The following is a 20,536-nucleotide window of genomic DNA, read 5'->3' as shown; positions in this document are numbered from 1 at the left end:
GGCAAGGATTGGGGCGTGTGACTGGAGTTAACTAAGTCCGCGGAATGTTCGTGTACCAGGTTTATTGTAACACCGTCAAAAAAACAAACGAACAAAAAGTCAGGCACGGATGGTCTCGAGAGAACGCGAATCTGCGTGCTTGTATCGTCCGTCGAAGATATCGAGCGTAGATCGGGAACGCGCGTCTCTGCTACAGTGGAACTCGCGACGTGGTTCCACGGATGCACGCCGAACTCGATCTCGAGAACTTCGAACGATTTACCGGGCGGCCGAACTTTGGCGAAAATATATGAGTACTGTCTGCGACAAAGATTCGTTCGCGAACGAGGCTGAATCTTCTCTGGCTTTGTTCTCGACGAGCGATCGACAGCGACGTCGCTTGTTTGTCGCCTTCGGTGGAGAAAAATAGGCATACGCGACCAAACAAGCGAGCTCTTTCGTCTCTGTCCATCGCACGTGAGGATTTAAGCCGTGCGAGCGAGATCGTCGGGGTTCGCGCCCGTACGAGGTCAATTTTCGATCGCGAACGACGCAAATATTGTTAGATCCGGATAGCGCGCGACAAACATCTGGTGCTCGATTGGCCACGCAAGACTCGACGAAATTTTAATCGAAGACTAATTAAAAAAAATGGTTTAACCGTGGTCCGGATCCCGAACATTAATTATAGTGACATTGATCTCATTTTGGCAGCGCTACTAAAAATTATTGTTTTATTCCTTTTTTAAAATGAAACTATTATTGTTTGAAACATTTTTTCCAACAAAATTTTAAATTATTTTAAATTATATAAAATATTTCGTTTCTCACAATATATTTTAAATAGATTTAAAAATGGATATACAGGGTGTTATTTAATTCGCGCCCACTATTTACACAGTAATATTTCTCATGAAAAACTGAGTCAAAAAGTCCTGAACATTATATTGAGTAAAGTCGGCACTGATTGGATTGACTTTAACTCAATAATTACTTTATTGAACATTATAGAAAAAAAATGGTTCAGGACTTTTCATCTCAGTTTTTCATGAGAAATATTACTGTGTAAATAGTGGGCGCGAATTAAATAACAACCTGTATATTTTGTATATTTAATGATTTCTTCTGGATCAGCTTAGGATAACAAAAAAGACATTCTAAGACATCCTGTGAATATCGTTGGGATCTAAGTTTGTTATGGCATGTTATCCCAGGAATATCCAGTTTTGGATTTCCTATGGATATCACGAAAGCGGTCATTCAGACATCCTCAGTATATCCTAAGTATATCCTACGGTTTTACACAGATATCCCCCGAATATCTAAAAATTTTTGAAGTATATCCACCGGATGTACCTAGGATCACCTTTTGCTATGTGGATAGGGTGTTTCCCATTTCCCACTACTCCTAGCAATCCCTTCCTAGCACGATTTTCCATATATTAGAAAAAGGGCAACGGAATCGCCCCGAGGTACATTACTATATCCGCTCCAGTCTCTACAGTGTTTCGGCTTGCAGATCATTTTTATCAACTTCAGTTCCATGCAGTTGTGTTCCATAACGGCACTAAACGTTTTCAATTTCGTGCAGTCCGTCTCAACGAATAAAGCGAGTGCGCGCTTTGCACTAATGCATAAAATCATTAGACTCTGTGATATTCCATCTTAACAATCACCATCAGCGCTTTGCACGATCATTTCGAATCCGCCAGCCAACCAGAGGATTCGCATTCGCCGCTCGTTGCTTTTCATCGCATCACCTGTCATCATAAAAGTGAGCATTCTTGGTTTCTTTATCCTTATTTATTTGTTTTTTTTGTGACTGGATGTTATCCCGGCCTCTTACTCCTTTCTTCCTCCCCTTTAAATACAATTATATTCATTCCTTATTGTTCCCTTAAGTGCCACCCTGTGAAGACGACATACTGCGACATACTGCGATCCGGCGCGACAACCTGCGTGCCTCCGTTCCTCCTCCGAGGACATCACTGCTGAGTTTCACGAGGATTCCTCTTCCCCTGTGTCCTCACCTTCGTATTCGCCCATTCCTTTTGAGGAACTGGACCAATTTCCTCACGATAATAATTATTCACGTTCACTTTCTCCAATTCCCTTGGAGCAACTGGAATCTTTCCTAGACATTCCGCAATTTAACTCCCTCCTACCTCCCAATAAACACTGTTCTATTACTTTTACAGAACATTTACAAAACAGATGTTCGCTGTTTCGGTAACCATTACGTCAATTATTAAGTAATGTTTAGATGGAAATGTCAGCAACATTATGCCTGTACATAATACGTAATAGATACCTAAAATTTAGGTATAAAATTACATAACTATAACAGAATGTAATAAACACTGTTCTGTAACATTTAAATAACACTTTCAGAACAAATGTTCGCTTTTCTGGTAACCATTTTGTCATTTGTAGGTAATGATTAGATCAATATATTACGTATTATATACAGCAACATCTCAGATAGCCAATCTTGCTAAATCAAATTATGCCAGATGTTTGCTACGAAGTTTGTCAGCAACCAGGCAACAAATTTGGTTCAAACTTTGTTAAATCAAACAATGTCCACAAAGTGTCAGCAGAAATATAACAATCTTTGCAAGCGTAATCTGAAACCAAATTGTCGCCAAAAACCGAGCAAAACTGTTAATAACCTCGACGTCAAAGTGTCGCCAAAACGCGAGCAAGGTCTGCGCGGCATAAGTTAACGCCAAATTGTCACCAAAACGCGAGCAAGATTTGCGTGCGCGGACCCTAACGGCAGATTGCAGCAGAAACCGAACAAGATCTGCAGCTTTTGACACTTCAAATTTACACGGCTAGGAATATGCGTTTTCGCTCCGCACCGCTATGTGGTGCCATACATCGAGTTCTTACTCGACGTTAAGATTTAGCCTGACAGTTATATAAGTTAATATACGCGCCATGGCATGATAATATTAATTTTTCTGAGAATTTTTGCGGTACAGAGGCTCCCATGGACAACGTCCATGTAGTTTACGCACACCACAAGCAATCTGAAGTTCGAGAGCAAAATTCGGACTTCAGATTATAATAAATAAACAAGAAGAGAGAGATTATGCAACGAACTGTCAGAAAGACACATCAAGCCAAATGTACTTTACTTTAAATATATTTCTCGCAGTTTGTTTACTGGATATATATTTCATTTTTATTATTGTGTATTTCTTTTCAATTTTGCATTTCTTTCCTATTGAAAATAAAGAAAAATAGCAACTTAAATAGCAGTATAGATTAGGGGTCATTTTAACGTCACGTTTAACTGCATACGAAATGACAGATCTTGCTCAGTTTTTGGCGACAATTTGGCGTCAACTTTTGCCGCGCAAACCTTGCTCGCGTTTTGGCGACAATTTGACGTCGTGGTATGTCAACAAGAGTTGCCTACAAAATACAAGCTGACCGCGGACACAGATGCTATGGTATTTGACATCAAAGCTTGAGCAAATTTGATGCCAATTTGGTGCCAATTTGCTAACAAATTGCTATCTGGGATTATGCTGTATATAATACGATAAAAATACCTTGTTTTAAAAAAGGTAAAAAAGGCGCCAAGTATGCGTGGAGTGTTATCTCGATTTAAAAAAATGTATGAAATCTTTAAATTGCGCCAATTACAAAGATTCAAGGATCTTCCTGTTCCAACCCAAGTGGTAGTACCTTTATTTCTCCTTAATAATATTATTATATCACAAAATTACCTTATTCAACCTAAATAATATGTATCGAAATACAATTGTATAACTACTTTTAAAAAATAACTAGAAAAACTTGGCGCGCCCGGGTTGCATTAAAACTACTTTACTTTACTGAACTATCGAACAATTTACACGAATGTGCAGCTTCATTAAATGAAAATGGAATAAATTATATATATGGTAAATATGCCGATTAGGGGAGCCAGCCCCGATGACCTTGACCTTGATATATATTGTCAAGGTCGCCCTCCTGAGTGACCTTCAAAAGGTTTTAGCCGTCGCTCGTTGTTTATTAAAAAGGTATTAACAAAACAAGTTTAATGATTTTGCAGGAATTTTCAGCTGTGCACACGAAGTAAGGACTTGAATTTGACATATATTACAAAGGTCACCTCCCCGAATAACCCGCACTAAGTTTCAATCGTGGATTGTTATCTATTAAAAAGTTATTGACAAAAAAAGTTTCGAAAGCAGTTATTTATAGCAGTTATTTTGAATATTGAAAACTCAAACAGTTAAATACAAAGTATCCTCTGCTTTAACCTAACTTAACCTAACCTAACCTAACTTACCCTACCCTTTTTTTAAATCCCACCAACCAAACCGCTCGCAAAGAGTCCCGGAACCAAAACGCGCATTACATCAGGACTCTCCGCCGGTGCCACGCTCCCGGCTAAAATGGGTGATATTATACGACCTACGTCCCCCTGTGAGCCTCCATGCCCCCAGAAGGTTCGGTCACCTCCCCCCCTCCAACCGGACTGCGCACATCCATATAAAATCGGAACAACCCTGCCACAACCGGGCAGAATGCCCCACCCTGACCAAAACCGAACCAATACCGCGGGTGGGTCATGTTGCCGGGTTAGTTATTTAAACTACGCCCCTGTCGACTGCAGCCCGTGCAGCCAACAACAGTCGCTCCTCCTCGCGGCCATCCTCCTCTCGGAGCATAAAGATGGTGGAGATGACCTCCGCCACCCTGCTCCACTCCTCTTTGCTGGTCAGCATGCGGCTGACCAGTCTCCGCTCAGCCGTGGAAGGGCTGCCTCCAGGTGGGTCGATGGATGACCTGTAATCACACCAAACTGGGCATGAGTACAATACGTGAGTGGGGTCCTCGGGGGACGCCAAACAATAGGGACACTCATCCGACTCCCTCCTGCCGATACGGACAAGGAAGGAGTTATACGCTCCGTGACCGGTGAACCACTGGGTAACGTGGTAGTTGAGACGTCCGTGGCGGCGATCCATCCACTGGTCGAAGACGGGTAGAAGGAGACGCCGACATCTAGACCCCAGATCTGTTGGGGTCATCGCCTCGATGCTGGTCTTCCATCGCTCGCGAATCCTGTCGCGCACCTGTTTCCGCAGGCGCGCACGGAGTCGCGGATCCACGGGAGTCGCCGCGTATCGCGTCCCTCGGATAGTCAAGAGGTAGTCGAAACCCCACGAGCGCCCCTCGGCCAAACACTCCACGGGCCGAACGCGAGCCAGCATACCGACCGCCGTGTCCGAGACGGTACGGTACGCCGACACGACGCGGGCGCACAAACGTCGATGAACCCGGGTCATCAGCATTTTTACGCGACGAGACATACCCCGTTGTGCCCACACGGGGGCCGCGTACAACAGGATGGCCATCACAGTATATACGTATAAACGATTTGTCTTCGCTGGGTCCACGGAGGTTGGGCATCAGCCGTGACAGCGCGTTCGCGACCCGAGTAGCCTTCTTGACGACGTACTCGGCGTGCGGAACAAACGATAACTTACTATCGAGTTGAACGCCAAGATTCTTGATGGCGGGGATAAACGGCACCACCACGTCATCCACGGGGAGCCCGCGCTCCTGAAGAAACGGGGCAGGGCCTTCGAAGACCACGGTGGCCGTCTTCGGAGGCGCGACCTGCAAACCAAGACGCTTGATGGCGTTCAACACGAGCGAGACGGCGATAGCCGCACGCGCGCGTATCTCGCGTTCGTCGCGACCCCCCACGAGGAGGGTAGTATCGTCAGCGAATCCGGACAAACACCAATCCGGCGGCAGTGCCGCGCGCAACACCTGGTCGTACGTGACGATTCAGAGAAGCGCGGCCAGCACCGCGGCCTGCGGGACTCCGCATTCAACCCGATGTCGAATGACGGAGCCGTCCTCTAACTCCTGGTCCACAACCTTGCTTTAAGTTTTAAGCCGTAAGAAAATTAACCAATTACAGAAGAATATGTAGATAATAATCGACTGTGTTTGGTCATTTTCTTACGGTTTAAAGCTTAAAGCAAGGTTGTGGACCAGGGGTAACACCGCGTAGACCCACCGGTCGGACAAGTACGAACGCAAAAGGGCGACGAGGCAGGAACGTGCCAATCCTCAAGCGCCGCCAAAATCACGGACCATGGAAGGGTATTAAACGCGTTCTTAATATCTAACGAAACGGCAACACAAAAACCACCCCGTGTGGTATATGCACGGGCCGTCCTAACCATAAAACGCAATGCATCACACGTCGACCGATTGATGCAAAAACCATACTGGTATTGACTAATACCACCGCAACGCGCGACATGCTCCGTAAGGCGCAAAGCGATAATACGCTCGAGAACCTTACCCGCCTCGTCCAATAAACAAATAGGACGATACCCACCAGGATCGCCATCCGGGCGGCCACTCTTCTTAAGCAAGACCAACTTAGCCTGCTTCCACTGAGTAGGGAACACGTCCGAGACGATACACTGGTTAAAGATGGATAGCATCTCGTCAGGGGCAGAGCGAAGTAAGTGCCGCCAAATAAGACCCGGTATACCATCCAGACCAGGGGCAGTATTACGTTTGCCAACCCTGGTGATACAACGCGTGAACTCCGCCGCGGTGATATCGTACGGCGCGTCCCAGTCCCCCGACGAAAACTGGGGGAGGGGAATAAGTAGCGACCGCGCGCGAAGCTACAATATCCGGCGCGGGGGGAAACAACGTTGTAATAATGCGACGCGCATCCGGCGACGTCAAAAGGGCAAGAGGTGCAAGCCCGCCCGAGCTACGAAGCTTCTTTAAAACGATGCGATAGGGTCGGCCCCACGGATCCGCATTGACCTCACCAAGCAACTCAGCCCACGCACGTTCCTGGGCACGAACGAGCTGTCGATAGGACTTACGCGCGGCGACGTAAGTCCCCCGCGTCAAAAATACTCGAGCAGCATTCCGGCTGCCACGCGCACGCGTGTACTTACGACGGGCGGCGTTAGTCGCCGAACGAGCTGCAGAGAGTTCCCCGTTCCACCAATAAACGCCACGACGATCCACGGCGCGGCATGACCACGTCACAGAGATCCGCGACCTTGGTCACGAGATCAGCGGCTCGATCATCGACCGATACGCCAGCATCCACCGCGCCCGAAGACCACGCCGCAAACGTCAGCATGGTGTCGAGCCTCTTGTCAAGCTTCTTGAGGGCCCACCGAATGTCCCTCACAACAATATCGCGTTCGCGGCGAGCGGTAAGTTTGTTGACCCGCAAAAGGATCATCCGGTGATCCGACAAAGACTCGTCCTCCAGAACCTGCCAATCGGACAGGAACGGAAGAAGGGCGGAAGAGCCCCACGCAAGGTCGACGATCGAACGACCCTGGTACCGATCAACGGTGGGGGTATTACCCCAGTTAAGGAGGTGGAGCGACAAAGATGCCGCCCACGCACCCAAACACTCACCGCGAGTGGAAGTTCGCGTATCGCCCCATTCCGCAGAGCGAGCATTAAAATCGCCGGCCACGATTAACTTACGATGGGAAAACACGCGCACAACGTCCTCCAGGCGCGACAAAAACCGCTCGAAATCCCGCTGAGGCTTGTTCGGCGAGAAGTAACACGACACCAACAAGAGGTCATTAACCTCCACCGAAATAAAGCCGTCGCCCTTGTGACGCGGCGTCCAGCAGCACGAAAACGACGAACCTGAACGTAAAAATATCGCGCACGTCCCGTCAAGGCTGGAGACCCACCTCCCAGCACCACCAGCCCGATATGGCTCCGCGATCAAAGCAATGGGAGCACCGCGCTCCGCCATTGTTTGGAAGGCCAGGTCTTGGGCCGTTTTCGAATGATTGCAGTTAAACTGCAATAAGTCCATTAACGAGCCGGACGGGAACCGGCAGGTGGGGCAGCCTTCCGCCCCGCCCCTCGCGCATCAGCCACGGCCGGCTGACATTGCGCACTTCCCACGCGGTGCTCGGCGGGCAACCCGGCTTCCCGGCACAAAAGACAACTCGGACTCGGAGCCGTACACGCCGAAGCTTTATGGCCCGGCGCGCTACATCGGAAGCACACGTCCGTACGATCCGGACGTGTGCAGCCCTGTGCCACATGACCGACCTCGAGACGTCTAAAACATCGCAAAGGCTTGGCCTTCATCAACTCCGCGCGTACCATCATCCAACCAAGGCGTATCTTGCCCTGATTGGATACTTTAATCGCTGCCGCTAACGGGCATTGAGCCCACACAATCCCCAGGTCATTGCGCAGCGGCCGGATACTGCCGACGCGAACGTCATGCGGCGAGCATTCGCCAATCTGCGCAACAGCCTGCGCGACCTCCCTTGACGTAACCGACTCGTCCAGCCCCACGAACCGGAGCTCGGCCATATTCACAGGGCGACCTACCTTCGTGCCATCCTGAAGCATCTCCCGGAGATGCCCCGTGAGCGCGTCCGCCTTGGTCCTATTATCAGGACCACCTACCTCGATCAAAAGGACGCCAGTATTAGTATACCGAACGCGGGTATTCTCTAGCCCGATATCAGGCAACTTCGCTTTAGCCTGGGTAAGCGTCGCCGCATACGAAGGCCCGTTCTCCGCGCGCGTAACCGTCACGACAGACGTACGAGGAGGGCGACGACGATCACGCGAAACGCGGTCGGAAACGACAGGGGGAACCGAATTCCACGGGCGCTGGGGGTTCATCGACCCTCGTGCAGCCGCAGGTGGACAGGGCTGACTGGCCGGACGGCGAGCAGCCCCGGCATACGACGACGGGGGATCATAACGCGGATCATACGCATCGAAATAAGGAGCTCCAGCATACGCAGCTGCAGGACCCTGACGACCTATCGACGGATAATCGCGAGCATACGCATCATATCCCGTCGCCGGGCCATTCGACGAATAGTACGGGTCAGCCATATACGCGGCAGACCGACTTGAACCACTAAAATCGCGACGAGGACCGCACGAAGTACTCCGAGAGGGCTGACGGCGCCCTCGGCTAACACTACGAGACGAGCTTCGCGCACGCGGACCAAGCACACCCTGCTGGCGCAACGCAGCCATGACCGTCTGGACTACGGTGTCCGTAATAGTCTGTACATCCGTTGGGGGAGGGAGCGGCTTGCGAGCAGCAGGCTCCTGAACACGCACGAGGGGGACTAACAGCGCTCGCCTTGCGGGCCGGCGGGTCCGTTCGCACGAGCTTAACCGTCGGAACCAAGTCGTTGGCCACAATAATCGACTTGGGCTTCACAGGAGGGGCCGGCGGAGGAGGCGGCATAGACACCTTCACCATTGCCTCATCGTACGCGCGACGCAAATTTGCATTAGCGTCGCGAAGCGCAGTGACCTCGCGCTGCAGGGAGGTCAAAGAGCGGCGCAAATGATCGGCCTCATCAGGGCTGCCGCGGCCAGCGAGAATAAAGGTAGCATCCTTTATCTTGCGGATGAGACGTTTCATATCTCCGCTTAACTTGTCTTGCATTTTACCTCTCCTTTTACGGATGTCGTCAATCTGATCAGCGTATTCAGTAATACGCGCACAAATGTCGTGCGAAGACGTAGAGTCATCGCAGGGACGAGAGGCTGCACCCCCGTCCGAATCATCGTCGGAAAGGCGGTTAAGAGCTTTACGCTTCTTGTGCTTATCAGTCCTCGAGGCCCGAGAAGCACCAGACACTTGCGACATGTGTGAACACACAGACATGTCATCGTCATCAGGGAACGCGACGACATCAGTAAGGTCAATCGCATCAGCAATCCCCACATCAGGGGGGGGACCTCCGGGGGAAGAGGCACAACAAAAGCACCAGAGGTGCTCAGTTCATCCGGTATAGACATGCCAGAAAAAGGGCTCTCCGGCGGGAGAGGCTCCTCCTGATCATACGCACTAGCCATCACGGAAAGCACGCAATAACGCTCCAAGGCGAAAATCAGTCAAAAACAAAAAAAATAACTAGACCTAGGGAAAAATCCCTAGGCCCGCCAAAAATACTCGCAACCGAAAACCGAACAAAACTACTGAACGGATTAAAAATCTACTTACCGGTTAAAAAAAAAAAACGCAAAACCAAAACCCGCAATAATTCAAAACTACAAAACCCTAAAATAATTCTCCCAAGGGAGAAAAAAAACGAACACTACCTTAAAACTAAAGGCCTGAGCAGACTTTTGCATAACGCATAGTACATAACGTAACACACGGCAACGCACAAACTTGTGCATAAGACTTTATATTCTAACCTCAAAATTGTTTTGGACACCAAATAGAACTGAGTTAAAATAACACCAAGTAAATAAAGTGAAAAAAAGTATTAATCAGAAATTATTAATAAGAAATATAAAGAAATATCTGTGTGTAAAGATAAATATTTTTTTAAATATATTTTATTCATTGAATATAGTTATTAAATATATTTATTTTGTAATTTAAAAGCTAATAATAAAGTTAAATTTATATCACTTTTTATTTATTGTTTATACTGCGTGATTATGCCAACGTAGAATATTTCGTACTGCTAATATTGATTGCATTTAATTTTGCAAATAGGAGACATCGGAAATGCAAAAGTAAATGTAAGTAAAGCCAAATAAAGCTGATAGAGCAATTAAACAAATTGCTCAAGATAAAAAAACACGTCTCATACATATTACATTTTTAATGTATTAATAAATGTAATCAATATTAGCAGTATGAAATATTCTACATTGGCATAATCAGACAGTTTTAAATCTTGTCAAACATTAAAATCCTATAGGTTATTATTATATAATTTATTACCTTTCTCTGTAAATTTACATGTTTGGATTTTGAAATAAAATATATTTTAATTTTTCTTACTAATTTTATTCATGTAAATGTAAATATTAAATTTAATGAACAATTAAAGATTATTAACAATTCTTATGTAATAGGGCATAGCTTCCATGGATGTGAATGAAGATGAAGATTTTCTCATTTTGTCTCTTTTGCAATTGTGCTTATTGGCAATATTACAGGAAAGAAATCGAAGAAAAAGATGGTTAAATCGGAGAGGTGGGTGAGGCCTATTAATGTTGCACGTCCTCTGTACGGGGATTTTGAACACCTCTTCCATGAATTACAGCATGATAACGATATGTTTTTTCGATATGCGAGAATGACAAAAGAAACTTTCTATCATCTTTTACAAATAACAAAGCCTTTTCTAACAAAATTAAACAAACGAGCTTTTAGTCCAGAACAACGATTGATTATAACTCTGAGGTACTTATTTTTAAATGTTAAAAAATGGAATAAACATGTGTAGCATGATATTATTTTTGGAAATGTGTTATAATAATATTTTATTTTATTTTACATATCATTGTTTTCTAGATACTTAGCAACTGGGGATCAGATTTTGTCTATTGCATTGGCTTTTAGATGTGGAGAATCAACTGTTCGCAAAATTATCCAAGAAACGTCTTTAGTGATAGTAAAGATATTGCAACCGATTTATCTGCGTTTACCAACAGAAGAAGAATGGAAAAATATTTGCACTAATTTTCTGGAACAGTGGAATTTCCCTCACTGTGTTGGATCATTTGACGGGAAACATGTGACGATACAAGCTCCGCCAAATTCCGGGAGTTTATTTTTCAATTACAAAAAAACATTTAGCATAGTGCTGCTAGCTGCATGTGATCATAGATACAGGTTCACACTAGTCGATATAGGTTCCTATGGTGGTAATAGAGACGGTGGTATTTTTACCTCTTCTGATATTCATGTGGCATTGCAAGAAGGTACATTAAATCTTCCTAAAGGGACTGCAAATCTTTTTAGAAGTAATATTAAATTGCCATGTTTCTTCCTTGGAGACAGTGGTTTCCCAATCAGTACCAGCATGATACGACCTTACTCTGGAAAAGCACTTGACGAAAGAAAAAAAATTTAATTACAGGTAAACAATATTTATGTATTTATTATTATTAGTATTGTTATAAGATTGTATGCGTGCATGTGACGTGCGCGTAAATGGGTATCTCAGACCTACTGTTTCATCTTAATGATGGATTCTTGAGTTCATTTAAAAACGAAAATATTAATACTAAATTGTTAAATAAATATTAAATTAAGAGAGCAAATTTTTAAATGGGAAATGTTATTTGAAGTTGATTATTCAAGTTATCAAAATGTTTCGTGCTTGGGCATGTTGAATATTGAAGATGCTTGAATTTGTCTAAACCTTTTCCATTCACAAATTATAGTTTCAACATACTTTTGATATTAAATTGTTGTCTTGAAGTGACCTCAAGAAGTTGCTTATTAACAAATGTTACGGTATAGATCTGGAATATCCTACATATATTATTACTGTTACTTAGCTGAATCATGCGTTTCATTGAATTGCAGACTATCTAGAGCAAGGCGTACAATAGAAAACACTTTTGGCATTTTATCCTTACGGTGGAGGATTTATCGGAAACCAATTACAATGCATCCTAAATACGTTGATATGATTGTCATGGCGGCTATATGTCTGCATAACTTTATAAAATCTGAGGAAGACTTGGTACATGTGGAGAATAGAATATATTGTCCTCCCAATTTTATTGACTCAGAAGATGTAGCAGGTAATATCATTCCTGGAGAATGGCGGCGAAATGATCATAATGGTCTTAGAAATATACTTACTACTTCAATACATCGTGCAACTACAATTGCATATAAACAGCGCGATAAATTAGCTGATTATTTCTTAACACCACCTGGTGAAGTATTATGGCAATACGAATATATTAGAAGAGGGCTGCATCACGATGATCCATCATAAAATAACATTTCAATATAGAAATTATGTATTATATAAGTATGTAAATGATAGAAATTATGTATTATATAAGTATATGAATGTCTTACGAATTCGTCTTACGAATCTAATCTTATCTGTCACTCTATTGGATCTAATGCTACGTGACATTATTGCATGCTAGTAAACGGCACATGTGTTAGATCGTAGCAGTTTACATAAATCGAGACCCGTTTTTAGAATACATGTACAAGTGAGTGAATCGATTTACGGACAATTTAAGTCGTCTCGGTTTTATCGAGATTTGATTTACCATTCATCAACCGAACAAATTCTGATTACCATTATTCATTACACTTACTTATTAGTCGTTCGAGGGTGGGATTACGTAACGGAACAAGTAGAAGCTATAGTCACACGCGAGCTCGTATCTCGAAGAAACGTGCGCCGCGTGATCCGATGGTTGTAGCGCGTGCGATGGTCGTAAATCTTTATATTTGTAAGAAAATAAATAATGAAAAATGTGCAAAAATATTTATTTATTTTGTATTTCATATCACAAAAATTAAAAAGTTATAATAATTATATTACACGTAGTGCAATAAATATATTGTAGTAGAAATATTTAAGTATTATGAATATTGCTTATAATTATTAAAAATTAAACTCTGAAAACAAATTCTAAACAAAATTAACTGTATTAAAACAAAAAACAATGTTAAAACTCTGTTCATTTCGTTAAAAAAACTCTTTGCAAACTCTTTTCAGTCTTGTACTCTAGATATCATATATAATACGCAATATTTCTTTCTTTTTCTCTATGTTTTTATGTTGAGACATTGTTGTAAGTGAAGAAAGTATTAACTGACAAAAAGCTATATCCTCTCCTACTTCTGGCTTTATGGACGACGCCGATGGTGATGAAACATTTGAAGAATATCTGTTCTCCAATAATGATGTGACTTTACAAATAGCATTTTGAAGAACGTCAGGTTGTGATTTCCCTTTGATTTCATTCGTTGTCCTTTATTTCGCGCATAATCAGAAGCACCAACTGATGATATTAAAGAAGTATCTGATACATTGGAGGGGAAAGCTGAAGTTGAATCTCTATACAAAAATATGAAGCATTTTAAACACGTTAATTACCTGTGCGTATGTAACATAATTCACAATTCACTAACAATATTGTATTATTGTTTAAGTAATTTATGTTATTAATAGTATAAATTACATTTTCCAAAAAGTAAGAAATTCTACAAATGAAAGCTTGTGCAAATATTTACCTTACAAGGGGACCTTACGGTTACTGGGTCTCCGATTTTCTTCATACTTACAGGATTTGAAGTTCAGTACCCGAACATCAATTTCCTAAAGCAGTACGATGCGCTTCTCAAAAACACTCGAGAAAATCGACTTTGAAGATTTCCGAGCGCTGTAAGTACAGAAAATTTGAAGCAGTTGTCAGAGCCGCTCGTAGCCGAGCGCATAGCACTCTAGTCTCGTAAGCGCGAGGTCGCTGGTTCGATTCTCGTTGGCCGCAACTTTTTTTTATTAATTTTACTTGAATCCTATATCTAACATTAACATTTATCAAATTGAAATGCTAATTAATAAATATGTAATCGTAATTTTGGCAATAAAAATTAACATCTTTTTATTTTTAATTACCACTCGCTTGAAAATACGAATATTTATAATAAATTAAAATGTGGTACAAAAATGGAAAATGTCTTATTGTTAAATGCAAAAATAATATGTATCAATAATACTGTCAGTTATATTATCACTTATATTTATTATATTTATATTTATACTTATATTTTTATTGTTTATATATTTCATACAATTAATATATATAATTAATAATTTATAAAAATTAAAAAAATATTTTTATTAATATCATTTTTGTGTTTTTAATATTATTTTTGTATTTACTCGTAATCTGTAGAAATAAAAAAGTATTTTATTCCCTATCTAATGTCTTCCATTTTTGTACCACATTTTAATTTATTATAAATATTCGTATTTTCAAGCGAGTGGTAATTAAAAATAAAAAGATGTTAATTTTTATTGCCAAAATTACGATTACATATTTATTAATTAGCATTTCAATTTGATAAATGTTAATGTTAGATATAGGATTCAAGTAAAATTAATAAAAAAAAGTTGCGGCCAACGAGAATCGAACCAGCGACCTCGCGCTTACGAGACTAGAGTGCTATGCGCTCGGCTACGAGCGGCTCTGACAACTACTTCAAACTTTCTGTACTTACAGCGCTCGGAAATCTTCAAAGTCGATTTTCTCGAGTGTTTTTGAGAAGCGCATCGTACTGCTTTAGGAAATTGATGTTCGGGTACTGATCTTCAAATCCTGTAAGTATGAAGAAAATCGGAGACCCAGTAGCCATAAGGTCCCCTTGTTAGATTTCTTGAATCGGAACATACTGAATCTATATTATCTTCAATAAAAGTAGGTGCATTCGTAAAAGATAAGTTGATTTGATTTTCACTTGAACCAACTTTAAATTTATTCCGTTCTGCATGTAATCTCAAATTGCTTCTATCCTGATTCAGTTCAGAATCATTATTATTTCTTAAAGATTGTTCAGTTAAGGTAGCCATGCTTGCTGAAGATAAATTTTCTTTTCCACTACGTTGATCAAAATTTCTAAAATAAAAAATGGAGATTTTATTACTAATTTGCAAATAGAAGCGCTTTTAATTTGATATAATAATTTGTCTTACATACTTTTGAAGATTACATTTTGATAATGAAGGTATGCTTTTTTTAATTTGCACGTTGGTCATTGTTCTAAAAAAGGAAAAAAATGGTTCAAAATACTTAATGCAATTAATTCATTTAAAGAAATTTAAATAATTTAAATCACTTTTTGTAATATTATAAATCAACTTCAATAAACTGTCTACTATATATGTATAATGTTCGAATATATTGTAGAATGTATTATATTAAAAATATATATTGTTTGAGGTAAGTTATTCGCGTTTACTTCATTTCTATTTAATAATTCCACAATTTCATATAATTTCATAAAATATATGTTTTATATTAAACCGAAAACACACTTTATTGATTATCTTATAATTTCTCAACAATTTAATTTTTATTATACCTTCTCCTCTTGACAAATGGTTCCAAAAAGTCCATGTCTTTGAAAAATTCAAAGGATTTCCTTTTTGTCGCTCCACTTCTCGTAGTTGTTTCTTCTACTTTCTGTTTTTTTTCTCGGGTATATCTCTCTCTTAATCGCGTCCATCTGGATTGACACTCATCAGCTAAGAAACAAATAACTAATTTAACACATCTAATTTAACATAAAATATAATAAAACAAATTTACTTTGTAAATTTAAATTATTGAAAGTAAGTGATGAGAAAACAAGAAGTTGGTAACTAATTATAAATTAAACTGATTTTTCGTCAGAAATTACTAATTCAATCATTCTTTCACCAAATTTTCTTACTTTAGTCGAGTTTTGAGATTATATGAAATTATTTCAATATAATTTCTTGGAAAATAATTTTTGCATAGAAAATGTTTTGAAATAAATTGAATGAAAAATTTGAATAAGACAAATATTATATATCGAAGTTACTAAAAATAGGCAATGAGAGCGCACGCAGTTAGTGTTGCGTAGAAAACAATTTACGTGTATACTTGTTTACGTTATATTTCAAACAATTGTACGTTTCGGCTCAATGATCTGGCCATCCTCAGCAATACACTCTTCAAGTTGATGCAAGTTAAAAATTACAAAATCATTTAACTTTATATGGTAACAAAGTGAGCAACATCTATAACAAAATTTCAGATATGTAATTACAGTAAAATCCCAATAATAAAAACGCAGTTCAAAAAACATACCACAATGTCAACGAAGTCGCAATTCGCAGTAAACAAGACGGTTGAACACCAATTCAGTTCAAATATACAATTCAGATGTGAAAATATAAAACATGTTAATATAATCTGTTGGAACTTGACTCGCACACGACGAAGTTAGACCAAGCAATGATCCACACTACAGACAAACACCAACTCTGAAGTGAAAAATAATAGCGAGAGTCACAAACATCAGTGATGTACCTAAAGTTCAAAAATGTTCAGAACAAGTCCATTCAAAATTTTCAAGTTATAATTTAGTTAAGATAGAAATATAATCATTATGTAAAGACTCAGTGTCCGTCTGCAGGTTTAGACCATTATCTTGTAATTTGATATGGATCATTTCAGAAATCAGTCGTTTGTGTAAAAACCTTTCGTTATCTAAGATCTTCACTCTCTCCCAGTCAAACTCATGATTTAGATTAAGTCTATGTTCCGTAATAACCGATTATGTTGTAGTATTCCTGGCAATATGATTTTTATGTTCAGAAACTCTAATTTTTAGTTGTCGAGAAGTTTGTCCGACATAAGAAGCATTACAATCTTTGCAACAAATTTTATAGACCACATCTTTACATGAGTACGACGGGAGAGCATCTTTCAGAGGTCTAACAATTCTTTGTAATTTATTGAGACTGAAAAACGCCATTTTAACCTTTAGCTCTCTGACGACATTACTAAATTTCTTGGATATCCCTTGTATATATGGAACAGAGAACCAAGAATATTTAGTCATTCATCGCTAACTGAAACAGTGTTTTGTTTATGCGTTCTTTTATATAAAAGAAATTTAATTCTGTCATTGATTACATTGAAGGTAAAATCCAAAGGATAGTCATTGTTCATCAGGATGTCAATTATAAAAATAATGTTTTTTTTATGGAGTTTAGGATGTGACAATAGCATAGCTCTGTCCACCATACCTATTATGGTGCCTCTTTTTTGAGAAACTGGGTGGTTAGATAAAAAAATGAAGATCTTAGATAACGAAAGGTTTTTACACAAACGACTGATTTCTGAAATGATCCATATCAAATTACAAGATAATGGTCTAAACCTGCAGACGGACACTGAGTCTTTACATAATGATTATATTTCTATCTTAACTAAATTATAACTTGAAAATTTTGAATGGACTTGTTCTGAACATTTTTGAACTTTAGGTACATCACTGATGTTTGTGACTCTCGCTATTATTTTTCACTTCAGAGTTGGTGTTTGTCTGTAGTGTGGATCATTGCTTGGTCTAACTTCGTCGTGTGCGAGTCAAGTTCCAACAGATTATATTAACATGTTTTATATTTTCACATCTGAATTGTATATTTGAACTGAATTGGTGTTCAACCGTCTTGTTTACTGCGAATTGCGACTTCGTTGACATTGTGGTATGTTTTTTGAACTGCGTTTTTATTATTGGGATTTTACTGTAATTACATATCTGAAATTTTGTTATAGATGTTGCTCACTTTGTTACCATATAAAGTTAAATGATTTTATAATTTTTAACTTGCATCAACTTGAAGAGTGTATTGCTGAGGATGGCCAGATCATTGAGCCGAAACGTACAATTGTTTGAAATATAACGTAAACAAGTATACACGTAAATTGTTTTCTACGCAACACTAACTGCGTGCGCTCTCATTGCCTATTTTTAGTAACTTCGACATTTTCAGAGAGTGGTTTTGAATTTTTAAATATTATATACCTGTCATGTCCATAATATTTCCTATTTCTATCCAGGCATTCTGCTTTTTAATACTGTCTTTAAAATTACTTAGTTCTTTGTTATATAAATAAGGATGATCGCGTACTAGGGAGATGAGCAACATATCTCCATCCTTTTCATTTATATTCTCTACTTCAAGAAAATCGTTATCACTTTGTGAATTATAACAGCTATAACTTTGGTTTTCCATTTCATAGACATCTTCATCATATTGCGAATTGTAAGAATATGAAGTATGATCCATTCTCCTGCTGATATAAAATATAGATATATAATTCATTTGATGAAAGAAACATTAAAATACATATTTGCAACATATACCTTCAATATAATATTAAATACAAAAACAGTTAAATCATATTTACCTGTATATACGTATCTTATTCCTGTACGTTCATCGAGAATAGGTTAGAACCACTACACAAAGGACAGTTTCTTATGCGATATTGCGCGATATCTCTTTGCATAAGACATAAGGATTCATCCTTACGGATTTTTCGACCCCTTATGCATTATGCTTTATGCACTATGCGAGATTCGCAGAATGCAAAATGGCGATGGAAATGAAGGATTCTGATTGGTTTATTTCCTTATGCCTTATGCGTTATGCAAAAGTCTGTGCTCAGGCCTTAACAATAAACTACGTAAAACCCGTAAAAACGACAAAAACACTAACCTAGGGGAAATTCCCTAGGTCAGAAAAATATTCTGAAAACTTACCGTCGTTGAAAACCGACCTCAAAACTAACCAAGCGCGGGCTGGACACCAAAATGGCGGTTGCAACCCGCTTCGCGCCAAAAACTGCCGTCAAAAAATGAACAAAGTCCCACATGCTCTGTACACTCAAAAAAAACGCGAACATACAGGTACCGGGCACGTTAGCCGCACTCCCGAATAAACCGCACAAACACGACAAAGCACAGCAAAGCCGTAAAATACGCCCGAAAAAATACGAGGTGGCCAGACACTACGACCTGTCACCGGCACAACACCAAGTCCAACTGAGGCTTCCCGGAATGTCTTGCGAGCACCAAAGTGTCCCGGATTCTTCGGGAGAGCCGTCAAAACACGTCGCGCACACGGAAAACCCGAAAACACGGCCGCGGACGCGGTAATAAACTCGCGCTGTCGGGCGGGCTAACCTCTCTAAATGACCGGCCCGTCACCTCGACAGGAAAATCGACGAAAACTCGGAATTTCGCCGGAATTGCGGCAAAACTCAACGAGATTCGTAAAGAGCGTACTGGAAAACATTAAACCAGCGTAAAGCGAACACCGAAAACCGGAATTTAAAGGTCGGATAAGACAACGAGTGCAGAGCGCATCATAGACACGTCCGCTCGGCTCGAGGCATCCGTCCAGACTCAACTTACCCTACCCTAACCTAAACTAGTTAGGTTATTTATTAAAAGTTATTAACAAAAGAATTTCGAAAGTATCGCTTGTTCGTTGAAATGCTCTCTTTGTGTGGAAACATTGACGCTGTGTTTACATACTACAGTTCTATATATACGGTGTCCATACAATCTATAAGCTACTAATAACATTTCAATGAACAAGCGATACTTTCGAAATTCTTTTGTTAGTAACTTTTAATAAACAACCTAACCAGGTTAGGTTAGGTTAGGTTAGGTTAAAGCGGAGAATACTTTGTATTTAACTATTTGGGCTTTCAATATTCAAAATAAATGCTATACTTTCGAACCTTCTTTTGTTAATAACTCTTTAATAAACAACCTAACCAGGTTAGGTTAGGTTAGGTTAAAGCGGAGAATACTTTGCATTTAACTGTTTGGCTTTCAATATTCAAAATAACTGCTATACTTTCGAAACTTCCTTTGTTAATAACTCTTTAATAAACAACCTAACCGGGTTAGGTTAGGTTAGGTTAAAGCGGAGAATACTTTGTATTTAACTGTTTGGGCTTTCAATATTCAAAATAACTGCTATGCTTTCGAAACTTCTTTTGTTCATAACTTTTTAATAAACAACGAGTGACGGCTAAAACCTTTTGAAGGTCACTCAGGAGGGCGACCTTGACAATATATATCAAGGTCAAGGTCATCGGGGCTGGCTCCCCTAATCGGCATATTTACCATATATATAATTTATTCCATTTTCATTTAATGAAGCTGCACATTCGTGTAAATTGT

The 20,536-nt window shown here is 40.4% G+C and overlaps 2 pseudogenes; one reads left to right on the top strand and one right to left on the bottom strand.

The window, feature by feature from the left end:
- The first annotated feature begins 9,677 nt into the window (after positions 1-9,677).
- On the top strand, positions 9,678-11,891 carry LOC113561947 (annotated as a pseudogene).
- Positions 11,892-13,440: 1,549 nt separating this feature from the next.
- Positions 13,441-18,755, bottom strand: LOC113561946 (annotated as a pseudogene).
- Positions 18,756-20,536: the final 1,781 nt, after the last annotated feature.

This window comes from Ooceraea biroi, chromosome 5, assembly GCF_003672135.1.
Source record: "Ooceraea biroi isolate clonal line C1 chromosome 5, Obir_v5.4, whole genome shotgun sequence".
NCBI classification, from domain to species: Eukaryota; Metazoa; Arthropoda; class Insecta; order Hymenoptera; family Formicidae; genus Ooceraea; species Ooceraea biroi.
Note: the sequence above shows the minus strand (reverse complement) of the source record. Positions and strands in the feature narration are given on the sequence as shown.